This window comes from Sinocyclocheilus rhinocerous, unplaced genomic scaffold (genome assembly GCF_001515625.1).
Source record: "Sinocyclocheilus rhinocerous isolate Xijiao unplaced genomic scaffold, SAMN03320098_v1.1 scaffold1268, whole genome shotgun sequence".
NCBI lineage: Eukaryota > Metazoa > Chordata > Actinopteri > Cypriniformes > Cyprinidae > Sinocyclocheilus > Sinocyclocheilus rhinocerous.
This window is the reverse complement of record NW_015664016.1, coordinates 608,336-619,760: the sequence shown is the minus strand read 5'-3', so window position 1 is coordinate 619,760 and position 11,425 is coordinate 608,336. Positions and strand designations below refer to the sequence as shown.

General features: G+C 37.9%; 1 protein-coding gene across 1 annotated transcript in view; it reads right to left on the bottom strand.

Annotated features, from left to right (window-relative positions):
• LOC107729224 (neuronal PAS domain-containing protein 3-like) overlaps positions 1–11,425 on the bottom strand; it is a 163,245-nt gene that overhangs the window by 22,003 nt on the left and 129,817 nt on the right. The window lies entirely within an intron of this gene.

Here is an 11,425-nt window from a genome sequence, read left to right as displayed (position 1 = left end):
TATCAGAAACACCGCTCCGCCTTCGCTCCATGACAAAATTTACGGCTAAAGTATTTATTTCAGTATGTTTGAAATATCACAGTTCTGTTCATAACATATATTAAAATAAAAAATAAAAAATAAATAAAATGACAGGAGCGTTTCAAAGTGGATTATTGTAACACTAGTGTGCAAACTTTTTTCCTACCACATGACAAGCTAATAACATGGTTGTCAGCATTAAAACGTAGGCTATTGATACTTTTTGCAGTGCAAATTTTGTTTGTGATGAAAATAACAGTACGTTTTCGTCAGTTATTTTACTTACGGATCGCTTAATTTCTTACATATTTCTGCTCATTCGAAATCGGATGCAGATGAAGTAGCACTGTAAGATTACATTTGTTTGAATGCATTATTGAGAGAGCGATTGCGTGTGAATAAGTGTTGTAGTAGACCTACTTGTTTAAATCATGCTTTCAGCTGAAAATATTCAGTATCTAGAAGGAACAAACAAATTCCTTGAGAACTATAACTTCCCGCTCATGTCCATTGCCGTCATCGTAGCTTCACATTCTTTCTGATTTGAGTGATCCTTCTCTATCAAGCTAGCTAAATATGTTTAACATGTGAATTCTTGCTAAATATGCAGTTATTTTACGGGCTGTTGGCATTAATTGTACTCGTGATGGAGCGGTGGTGGAGTGCTCTTGGAGCGAGTGAAAACCACGCTCCGACTTTTAAAAAAATCTGCTCCTCGCTCCAGTCAAAATCACACCGCTCCGCTCACATACTCTGATTGTGAGTAACTGTTGCTGTCATGACAGATCTATTTCAGAACCAGCCGTTGTCAAAATAATCTGGCTGGGGGCGCAGGCCAGATATTATTGCTGGTGGGCCAGTTTTGCCTGTTGCCGACCACTGACCTAAAGGGTGCGTATTAGTACTTAAAGGGTGCAAATTATTACCTAAAGGGTGCGTATTAGTACCTGAAAGGTGTGTATTTGTATCTAAAGTGTGCATATTAGTACCTAAAGGGTGTGTATTAGTACCTTAAAGGTACACATTAGTACCTAAAGGGTGAATATAATACCTTAGAGGTACATATTGGTACCTAAAGGGTGCATATAAGTAACTAAAATTTACATATTAGCACCTAAAGGGTGCATATAGTACCTAAAGGGTAACATATCAGTGTCTAAAGAGTGCATATTAGTAACTAAAGGGTACTACTGTAGTCTACTGTACAGCCTACTGTAAAAGTGTGCTTGTAATACTCAAATGCTGTCTAGTTAGGCAGCTCACTAGGTTTCGGAACAGCACATGTATGTGGACAGTGTCTGTACCTGTGGATTGACCAGCAGAGTAAAAGAGCAGCAATAAAAGCGAGCGGCAGTCAAAGGGGCTGGTATTTGTGTTCATGTCCAGGTAGAGTTGGAGCACGTCAGGTGCACCGCTGGCATAGTACCTGCATGTAAAAATTAATGAACTCTGCGCTCCTCGCAGCACTGCTTCACCAAATTGCATTTTCAGCCTCACAACTCTGGGACATGCTGGGTGGTTTGATGCTTTCCCAGCTATCCATCTTTCTGCAGAGCCAATTTTCATTTAAACCTAATTAGGGGCCTGAAATGAACATTATGCATTAGATAAAGCATTGGAAAAGTGGAACTATCCTCAGAGCACGGTGGAGGAAAAATGGGGGGAGGGGAATATAAAGGGAGGGAGAGAGGAAGAGAGGGAGGTGGTAAGAATTAATTACTAGCCATTAGGGTACAAGTCATCTCATTGCAAATGTTGAGTTAAATGGAGGAATTAGTTCCTCCGTTGTGTTAAATACTCTGCGCTGATTTAGTATGCTACAACTAGTTCATTACATAGAGGTCAGCGTGGAAATCGAGGTGAACATGAGCATTGCTCAGAACTGTCTCAACAAATATTAAACGGGGAAAATCAAGGAATTTATACTCACAATGCTTTCTCAACATGTATCGAAATTAATCTGCAAAATTCAGAAATCATTGGGCAGTTGCCTAAACTGCTTTTTCTAATTTAAAGGGGTCATATGACGTTGCTAAAAAGAACATTATTTTGTGTATTTGGTGTAATGAAATGTGTTTATGCGGTTTAAGGTAAAAAAAACGTCCGAATACCTCAAGCGTGTGACGGAAATGTTACACCCCTCACCATACTGTGATGCTGTCTCCCGGCGCGACGAGACAAAACCAATAAAACTCATTATAATAGAGGCATTTGTTGCATCCAGTGGGGACATAATTACTGATTATTCATGGATTTGAGACTTTAGTCTTTGCAACTTTCCAGATCTTCTTTATGCACCAAGAGCTTGTAACACTCCAAAGAGAAAGGAAAAATTGAAATAGCATCATATGACCCCTTTAAGTAAGTCTTAGACACACACACACACACACGCATATATATATGATATACATTTAAGTGAGCTTGATATAATAAGAAAAATATAATTAAAAATATTACATTTGCATTAAAAAGTATATATAATGTTTATATTAAAAGTTTATTTATATGAAATTATATTAAATTTAAAGAATGAAACTGCAGAAAACAGACCAATGGAGTTGTACTTCAGTTTAAATCCAGAAAAAGGTTTGACCAAACCGTATCGAGCATCATCATGATTTAATTAAGATCTGCTATCAGACCTATTTGTTCAGTGCATTATCTGAGAGCCTTTGTAAAGCATTCCCTTCAGCTCTATTATCTAACCTGTGTGTGATAGTGTGTGGAACTGTTCACAACTACAAGAATATAACCCCATATTCAGGACTGTGAGGGAGCGACTGTAAAATATTAGTCAACCACTGAACAACACATACCAGTCAAGCACTGATCTGAATACTGGAGGAGACGTTTCCTCCTCAATGGCTATACAGTACTGCCCAATTGTTTCTTGTTCTGTGTTTTACCAAAAATGCAAAGCAGAAGAAGTCACTGCTATCATGAAGCAGCACCGTGGTGCAGGTAAAGCCACATGCAGCAGGTCTTATCGGCCGTTTCTCTTATCTGCCTCCTCTCCACTACGTTTTTAAGATCTCTTCTGCAGAAGACAGTGTAATGGATCTCTTCTACGGTCCTGTGTGTGTGTGTGTGTGTGTGCGCGCACCTCATCACACACTTGCCCTTGGCAGAGAATTAGGTGAGGTAACAGGTCAATTTCACATGTTGTGGTGCTTCCTCAGGAAAGCAGCGCTGGCTTTGTCCTCCTCGACGGCCTGATTGCTTTTGTGCACCGATTGCTTCTTTCCCAGCCATCCACCATCCCCACAAACACCCCCCTCACCTTCCCTTTAAAACCTGTTTAAAGTATTTTGTCCGGGATTGCATTAGCAAACCAGAAATTAATCTACCATTACAGTGAATATTGAAGACTCCGAAGCTTTGAGGGTGGCGGCAATAAAAGAGTTTAACTGCTCTACTGCAAACGCGATTGGTCAGAGGCAGCCAGTGAGTGTTTTATCATGTGCTAAAGAGGAGGACGAGAGAAAATAGAGGAAATGAAGGCAGGTAGAAGCAGCAAAGGCTTCTCTATGAGACAGCGGCTGACTGCATGCAAACACGTCATTTTATTTTTTTGTCCTATTTACTGAAGACGGTCAAGAACTGGGGTTATCTCAGTATAACAGCACTCTTACATCCTGCCAGCACATCATAACATCATTTGGAAGATGTTTTACCACAATTTATGGTTTAGAATGCAAATCTAAATCTGCTTTTTAGATCTTTATCAGATGTTTGCACATTAAAACATAATGCTCCTCCACGTCTTGTGCTTACCGGGACAGGACAGGTGAATACGGCATGAAGCTCAGGCAAAAGGAACACACTTCACAGAGCATTCAACAGCAATGGCGGATTTTTAGCCCGTTCACCATGAATAGACAGGGGCTGTGGGTCAAACTGTCTATTCACCATGAATAGACAGTTTGACAGGGGCTGTGGGTCTCACAGATGGATCGCTGGGGCGAATCCAGCCAGGTTTGAGGGGGCTGACTGGGGTGATGTAGGTGGGCTTCCATTTACTGCATTCAGTCCAGTGGCTCTCCTCTGCCTCAGCAAGAACTTACACACACACACACAACACACTCGGAGGTGCTGAGGTAATCTCCCTTCCTCGTTAGTGGCGTGGAGGAATATGTATGTCAGCAAACGCTGTCACCGGTGTAGCGTCAGGGCAGCGCGGCTCGCCACATTTCTCAGATGACTTTGCGGAGTAATGAGCCGAATACAAGCGTGTTTCACGGCTGCAGCCTCCGCTGAAGGTGTTTTCCATGCGACGTCTGACTAATCACAGCAGAAAAACTTTTACTTACTGTATCTCAGCTCAGGTTTCTCACAGAAGCGCTCTGCAAAATGCTCTTTAAAGTGACAGTGCTCCCAAAAAAGGACAATTCTGTCATCATTTATTCACCCTCATGTCATGAATGACTTTATATCTTCTACAAAACATAAAAGAAGACATTTTGATGAGGTGTTTTTATTTATTTATTTATTGTCTATACAATGAAAGTAAATTTGGTAAAAAGTTTTAAAACAGTGGTTCTAAACTAAGGGGCCTTATAAAACTCCAAGATGACGGAAAATTGTTTAAATTAATATATTATTATTATTAATATAATTAATATAAAATGTTAAAATACTACAATGAATAAATAAAAAAAACTTAATTTAAATTCTAAAATGATGTACAGTAAATGTTTTAGACCACATTGACTTTAATTGTACTGACACAAATAAAATAAATAAATAACTAAATAAATATTTGGAACAATATGACGGTAAGTAAATGTGTGAGTAAATTATTTTTATTTTTATTGATTTATTGATTTATATTGTTGTTGTTTTTTTTTTCCTTGAACAATCCTGTTTAAGTCAATGTTCAATAAAAATGATCCTTTTCTTGGTCACATTCTTCGTCTCATTGTTGATGAATTTAGCAAAAATGCCCTCACAACAAACCCATGTGGAAGGGGTCTTAGCATAGTATGAGCCGTTTGCACCAGAATGAAGCTAAGTTCCAGCATAATACGCGGGTCTGTATTTTAAACAAGCCTCAGATGAGTTCAAAGGAGTGTTTTTTGAAAGCGCCGTTTCAACAGTTTGCTCTCGAGCAGCCGTGAGGCCAAGAGCTGCAGCCTGGGCTAAACTCAGCGTTTAGAAGCGCGAGACCCTCATAAAGCGGCTTCTAATTGTGATGATTATGAGAGCTGGAAGCAGACAAAACATGTCATTGTTTTTGAGCTGCATAATTCAATGGAAACAAGCAGGCTGTTGCTGAATACACACTTTTTTACAAAGCCCGTTTGGCGTTATTTGATGGTGACACAAACAATATCGAGCTTTCATCTGATTCCCGGGTTCATTATAAGCCACGGTGAAATGTGGGAGAGTGGAGTCTAAACAGCTGACCACAACAAAACATGCCTGCTTAAGGCTGTTTAGTCAAACTTTCAAAGGTTGATGGATTTATGTTTGATAAAACAGATTGAACAGACATTCAGGAAGAGTTCATATCTTAAAAGATTAATCTGCAACATATAAGTGATATAATTTTATTTATTTATTTGTTTGTTTCCCCACAAATTTAGATTATCTCATTGTGTTTAGATTCTTTTTTTATTTTCTGTCTTTCTCAAAAGCGTCAATGATAATTCTTATTACCATACTATTTTTAAAAATAAAAAAGTAATGTAATCTAATGATGTTTTCTAGAATTTAAGATACTCATTGCTATTCACAGGAAGCCCCAGCAATAGGAAAACAAGAGTGGGCGTCACAAATGGGATTGAGCGTCTTAGAGGACACCTGTGCCAGGCGGATGCATGTTGGGTTTAGCCGCGTATCGCTGTTCCCTGCAGCGCCTTGTCTTTTTGGGGGCCTGTTTAGGATTTCAGGGGAGCTTTTCTGTGTTGAAAGGCTAAGTGGGATTTTGCCTCCTATCTCAGGCATTTCTCTGTGTAATGAAATGTTACTTTCCAACTGCAAGTGGCAGAGTCTCTATAAGGTCATTGTGATGGTGGCTTGAAAACTTGTTTTGGGATCCAAGTCGTAGGACTCTGGTATAAATTGACTGCCTCCTCTGCCAAGTGTGCTTCAGACTTATTCTTAGATGTGAAGTAACCCAACCACAGTGTGGTAAATCTTGTAGCAGATTGTAAAAATAGCAGTTTTAAGCACTTTTATGTTATAATGTGGAGATTTCATTAGCATATCATTGAAATATTCAAAAGTACCTTAAGACTTTGTAGTGTAGAGACTTTTAACAAATACTTTATCTGATTTTCCAGTTAAAATATCAAGACTTCCTTGAAACAATTATTATTTGTGAAGATTTGAATTACTTGGTAAATTTGTAAGTGAAGTGACGTGTGGCAGAGTATGGTGACCCATATTCAGAATTTGTGCTCTGCATTTAACCCATCCAAGTGCACACACACACCGTGAACACACACCCAGAGCAGTGGGCAGCCATGTGCTGCGGCACCCAGGGAGCAGTTGGGGGTTCGGTGCCTTGCTCAAGGGTCTCACCTATTGAAGGTGGAAGAGAGTGCTGGTTATACGCTTCCCCCACTGACAATTCCTGCCGGACCTGAGACTCGAACCCACAACAAAACATGTCATTGTTTTTGAGCTGCATAATTCAATGGAAACAAGCAGGCTGTTGCTGAATACACACTTTTTTACAAAGCCCGTTTGGCGTTATTTGATGGTGACACAAACAATATCGAGCTTTCATCTGATTCCCGGGTTCATTATAAGCCACGGTGAAATGTGGGAGAGTGGAGTCTAAACAGCTGACCACAACAAAACATGCCTGCTTAAGGCTGTTTAGTCAAACTTTCAAAGGTTGATGGATTTATGTTTGATAAAACAGATTGAACAGACATTCAGGAAGAGTTCATATCTTAAAAGATTAATCTGCAACATATAAGTGATATAATTTTATTTATTTATTTGTTTGTTTCCCCACAAATTTAGATTATCTCGTTGTGTTTAGATTCTTTTTTTATTTTCTTTGTCTTTCTCAAAAGCGTCAATGATAATTCTTATTACTATACTATTTTTTAAAATAAAAAAGTAATGTAATCTAATGATGTTTTCTAGAATTTAAATAAGAAAATTAAAGACAATACCATAAACCATGATGTATAAATATTTTGTGATAATATCATAATATTTTAAATAACCCAATTTAAATAATACAGGTTTTGACATTACAGTACAAAAATCTCTATTTTTATGAATTTGGAGGTGAAATAATTCTTAATTATAATTAAAGTAATGTCACACTGCAAAAAATTGTCCTAAAAATACATGATAACACTTTACTTGAAAGCTTTATAAATAATGCATTACAAATCTATTTATAATGTAAGTTGTAATGCATTATATATTTTCATAAATAATTGTAACCAAAGTTAAAAAGCATTATAATATTTGCAAAGTCCTTATCACATCTAAAATTGGTTGTTTATCATGGGTTTGCATTATATATTTTTAAAGCTGTAACAATAAATATATAAGTATTACATAATATATAACTGTGGTTAGAATTATTCATAAGATGCATTACAAGGCATAATTAATGCATTAAAAACTTTTATAATAAATTATACATAAAGGCTTCAAGTAAAGCGTTACCAAATGCACTTCCACGACCTTATTTTTTTTTCTAAAGATTTGTAAAATTCGGCCAGGTTTTCGTGAGAGCGATCCACAGGGGTCCAACCCCCACACAGCCCTCTTTTTACTCCCTGTAAAATCCATGTTCTGCTCCTGGATGCTGGCAGCTAATAAAACACACTGCATTTTAGAGATTTGTTTGGTCGAACAGTTGGAAGAAGACAAACCGCAAATGTTTACCAGGTTCCTTCTCCAAAGCGAATGGTCGGCGCCGCCTTTTGAAGTAAATAAATTCTGCTTATTTCCATGTTTGCACACACCCTCCCGCCTTGTTTGCGCTCGGACCAACAAGTGCAGTTTACACCAGATTTACATTTAAAAGGGGCCCCCGCGTGCTATGTAAAATAAGTGTTGATTCGAAGAAATATCAGCTGTGAAATCGATTGAGGCCGTGCGGAGCTCCCGAGCGAGTGCGCCGTGGCCGGCCTTGGCCTTTTCAGCCGCACACATGGGCTACTTCAAAAGCCAATTAGTGTGATTTCACATTCCCCCGCAGCTGAATAATTTCATGTAATTTTCAGCCACGCTGGATGGAGGCCAAGTTCCTCCGCCGCATCCCTCGCCCCCGGATTCCTCCTTGGCCCCCTTGTTTTTACCCCTGTGCTTTTCCTTATGCATTTGGGATCATTTGGAAATCTTGTCGAAACGCGGCGCTCCTAATTACACGCGTATCAGCACATACACTGTCCACGTTACCCAGCTCTGCTCCCACAGGGCCGTGGTCACTTGCGGCCTCACACACACACACCTCGCACTAATTTCATCTTAGCGCTGGGCTGTCAAACATCTCCCCTGTCTGAGCACTTTTAATCGATTAGCTGAATGTCTCTATAATACATCAGCAGCTGGCAGGCAGAGGGGATTCGGCGGTGAGACAGTTTAATTACTGTACCTGTGTACCAGCACAATAGCAGCTGCTACACTGACGCTACAACAGCGCCGATCGGTTTCACCCTCCAGCCCACATACTCACTGTACACAACACACATATGATAATACAGCACAGCTGCGGAAGACTGTAGGGCAAATCCAACCCAAGCGCACTGAGACCAGAACCAGAACTACTCAAACCTGCTTAGCCAACCAAGACCAGCAATCCACCTTAGACTGCTTTGTTGTTTTTTTAGTATGGTCATGAACATTTATATTCACAATGGTTTCAACTTAATGTAAAATCCCAGTAAATAGGCTATACTTGTTAATTTTATATGTACAGTATACACATTAGCGTGCACACACACACAAATATAATTACACTTTTTTATTTGCAAAAGAACAGACTACATCTGTTCGTTACACCTTTTGATCGTTTGCATGCTGTTGTTTGCAATCATATTTTCTACAACCATGTTGAATAGTATGATTGATAACGGTCTAAATCAACTCACATACCAAGGTGAGGTTTAAATTAATAAACTATAAATAAACTAAACTAGATTTAAACTTTTTAAATCGAAATTTTGTCAAAGAATAAAACTATTTCTTTATTTTTTAAAGTTGTTGCACATATAACATAAGAAATAACCCCCCTATTTAACATACATAAAATACCATGTAGCAGATCTATACAGGTGGAGCTGGGGAAGGTGGAGGGTTTCTGAAACGTGCTGCAACTGCTACAGCAAGCACTAGCTAAGTATTTTAATGTTGACCAGCGATTGGCTGCTGATGTGAAAAGAAACCAATCATCTGCGCTATGTGAGTAATGATGTGATGATATCAGATTTAGTTAGAACATATAGGCCAGCGCCATATGTCATGTCCATGGCAGCGGTATTTCATTTATATATATACAGTATATACATATTTCATTTATATATTTATATACACTATATATACACTACCGGTCAAAAGTTTGGGATCAGAACAATTTTTTATGTTTTTTGCAGGAGTTTCTTATGCTCATCAAGGCTGCATTTATTTGATCAAAATACAGGAAAAAATTTTATATTGTGAAATATTATTATGATGTAAAATAACCTTTTTCTATTTTAATATACATTAAAATCTAATTTATTCCTGTGATGCAAAGCTGAATTTTCAGCATAATTTTAGCATCATCAGTGTCACATGATCCTTCAGAAATCATTCAAATATGCTGATTTATTATCAGTGCTGGAAACTGTTGTGCTGCTTAATATTTTTCTGGAACCTGTGATACTTTTTTTCAGGATTCTTCGATGAATAAAAAAAGGATAGCATTTATTTAAAATGAATGAGTGTATTAGGCCTAAAATTGCAGAGAAAACCCCATTACAACTTTATTGCTGGTAAATTGGAACCAAACGTTGTCTGTATTTCAATTATTGTGAGTTACCCGGGAAATAAATCGATTTTGTATAGGCTCAATCACATAGACAGTGGTGAGAAATGCTTTATTACACTCTGGAAACCCAAGGCTAGTCTTTTGTTTTTCCCCCTTAGCAATTTTCAAGAAATTGTCAATTAAGGACTTTCTCGTCTCTTTTTGGCTTCTAGGAACGTCTCCGTCCGTGGAGGAGAAATCACTGAGCATTTTGTATTGCGGGGTGTTATTCTCACCGCTTGTTCGGGTTTTAAATGCTAATCTCGCCCCTCCTATGGCCCTGTGCCACAACACAACTCGCCCACTTCGACACGCTGGGTAATCATTACCTGATTCTACTATCATCATCGAAGTTCTTAAACCACCACAAGAGGCAGCACACAGGGAAAACGCCTCCGCCTACCCATAGTGCATTGGTGTAAACACAGTTATAAAACGAACATATTTGACAAACTAGATTCCATCACATTAAGTAAACAGTTCATTATATTCTGAAAAAATAAAGCATTTGTTATTAGTGCTGGGAAATTACATAACTTACCTACATAGTTACCTAATAACTAGCGAAGCAAGTAAATGAACAAAAAATGAACAAATAATCTTATTCAATAATGAATCCCAGTGAGTAATGGTGTATTGCAATGAAATGCTGCAACAAAATAAATAAATAAATAAAATAAAATAAAAATACTACAAAGATATTGCCATCTTGAATAGCTCTGATATATGTAGAGTCATTTAGTGTAACAAATAAACAAATTATTTTTTTCCAATAATGAACTCCAGTGAGTAGTGGAGTATTGCAATGAAATACTGCATCTAAAATAAAAAAAAATAATAATTAAAATTCTACAAAGATACTGCCATCTTGAATAGTTCTGATATATTTAGAATCATTTAGTGTAACAAATAAACAAATTATTTTTTCCAATAATGAACCCCAGTGAGTAGTGAAGTATCGAAATTAAATAATGGCATAATAAACCAACAATAAACAAACTCCAGCTGGTTCAAAATGCAGCAGCTAGAGTACTTACTAGAACCAGGAAGTACGACCATATTAGCCCAGTTCTGTCAACACTGCACTGGCTCCCCATTAAACATCGTATACATTTTTAAATCTTGCTAATTACTTATAAAGCCCTGAATGGTTTAGCTCCTCAGTACTTGAGTGAGCTCTTATTGCATTATAGTCCTTCACATCCGCTACGATCTCAAACTCTGGCCATTTGATAATACCTAGAATATCAAAATCAACTGCGGGAGGCAGATCCTTTTCCTATTTAGCGCCCAAACTCTGGAACAATCTACCTAACACTGTTCGGGAGGCAGACACACTCTGTCAGTTTAAATCTAGATTAAAGACCCATCTCTTTAACCTGGCTTACACATAATACACTATCGCATTTCTATAATTCA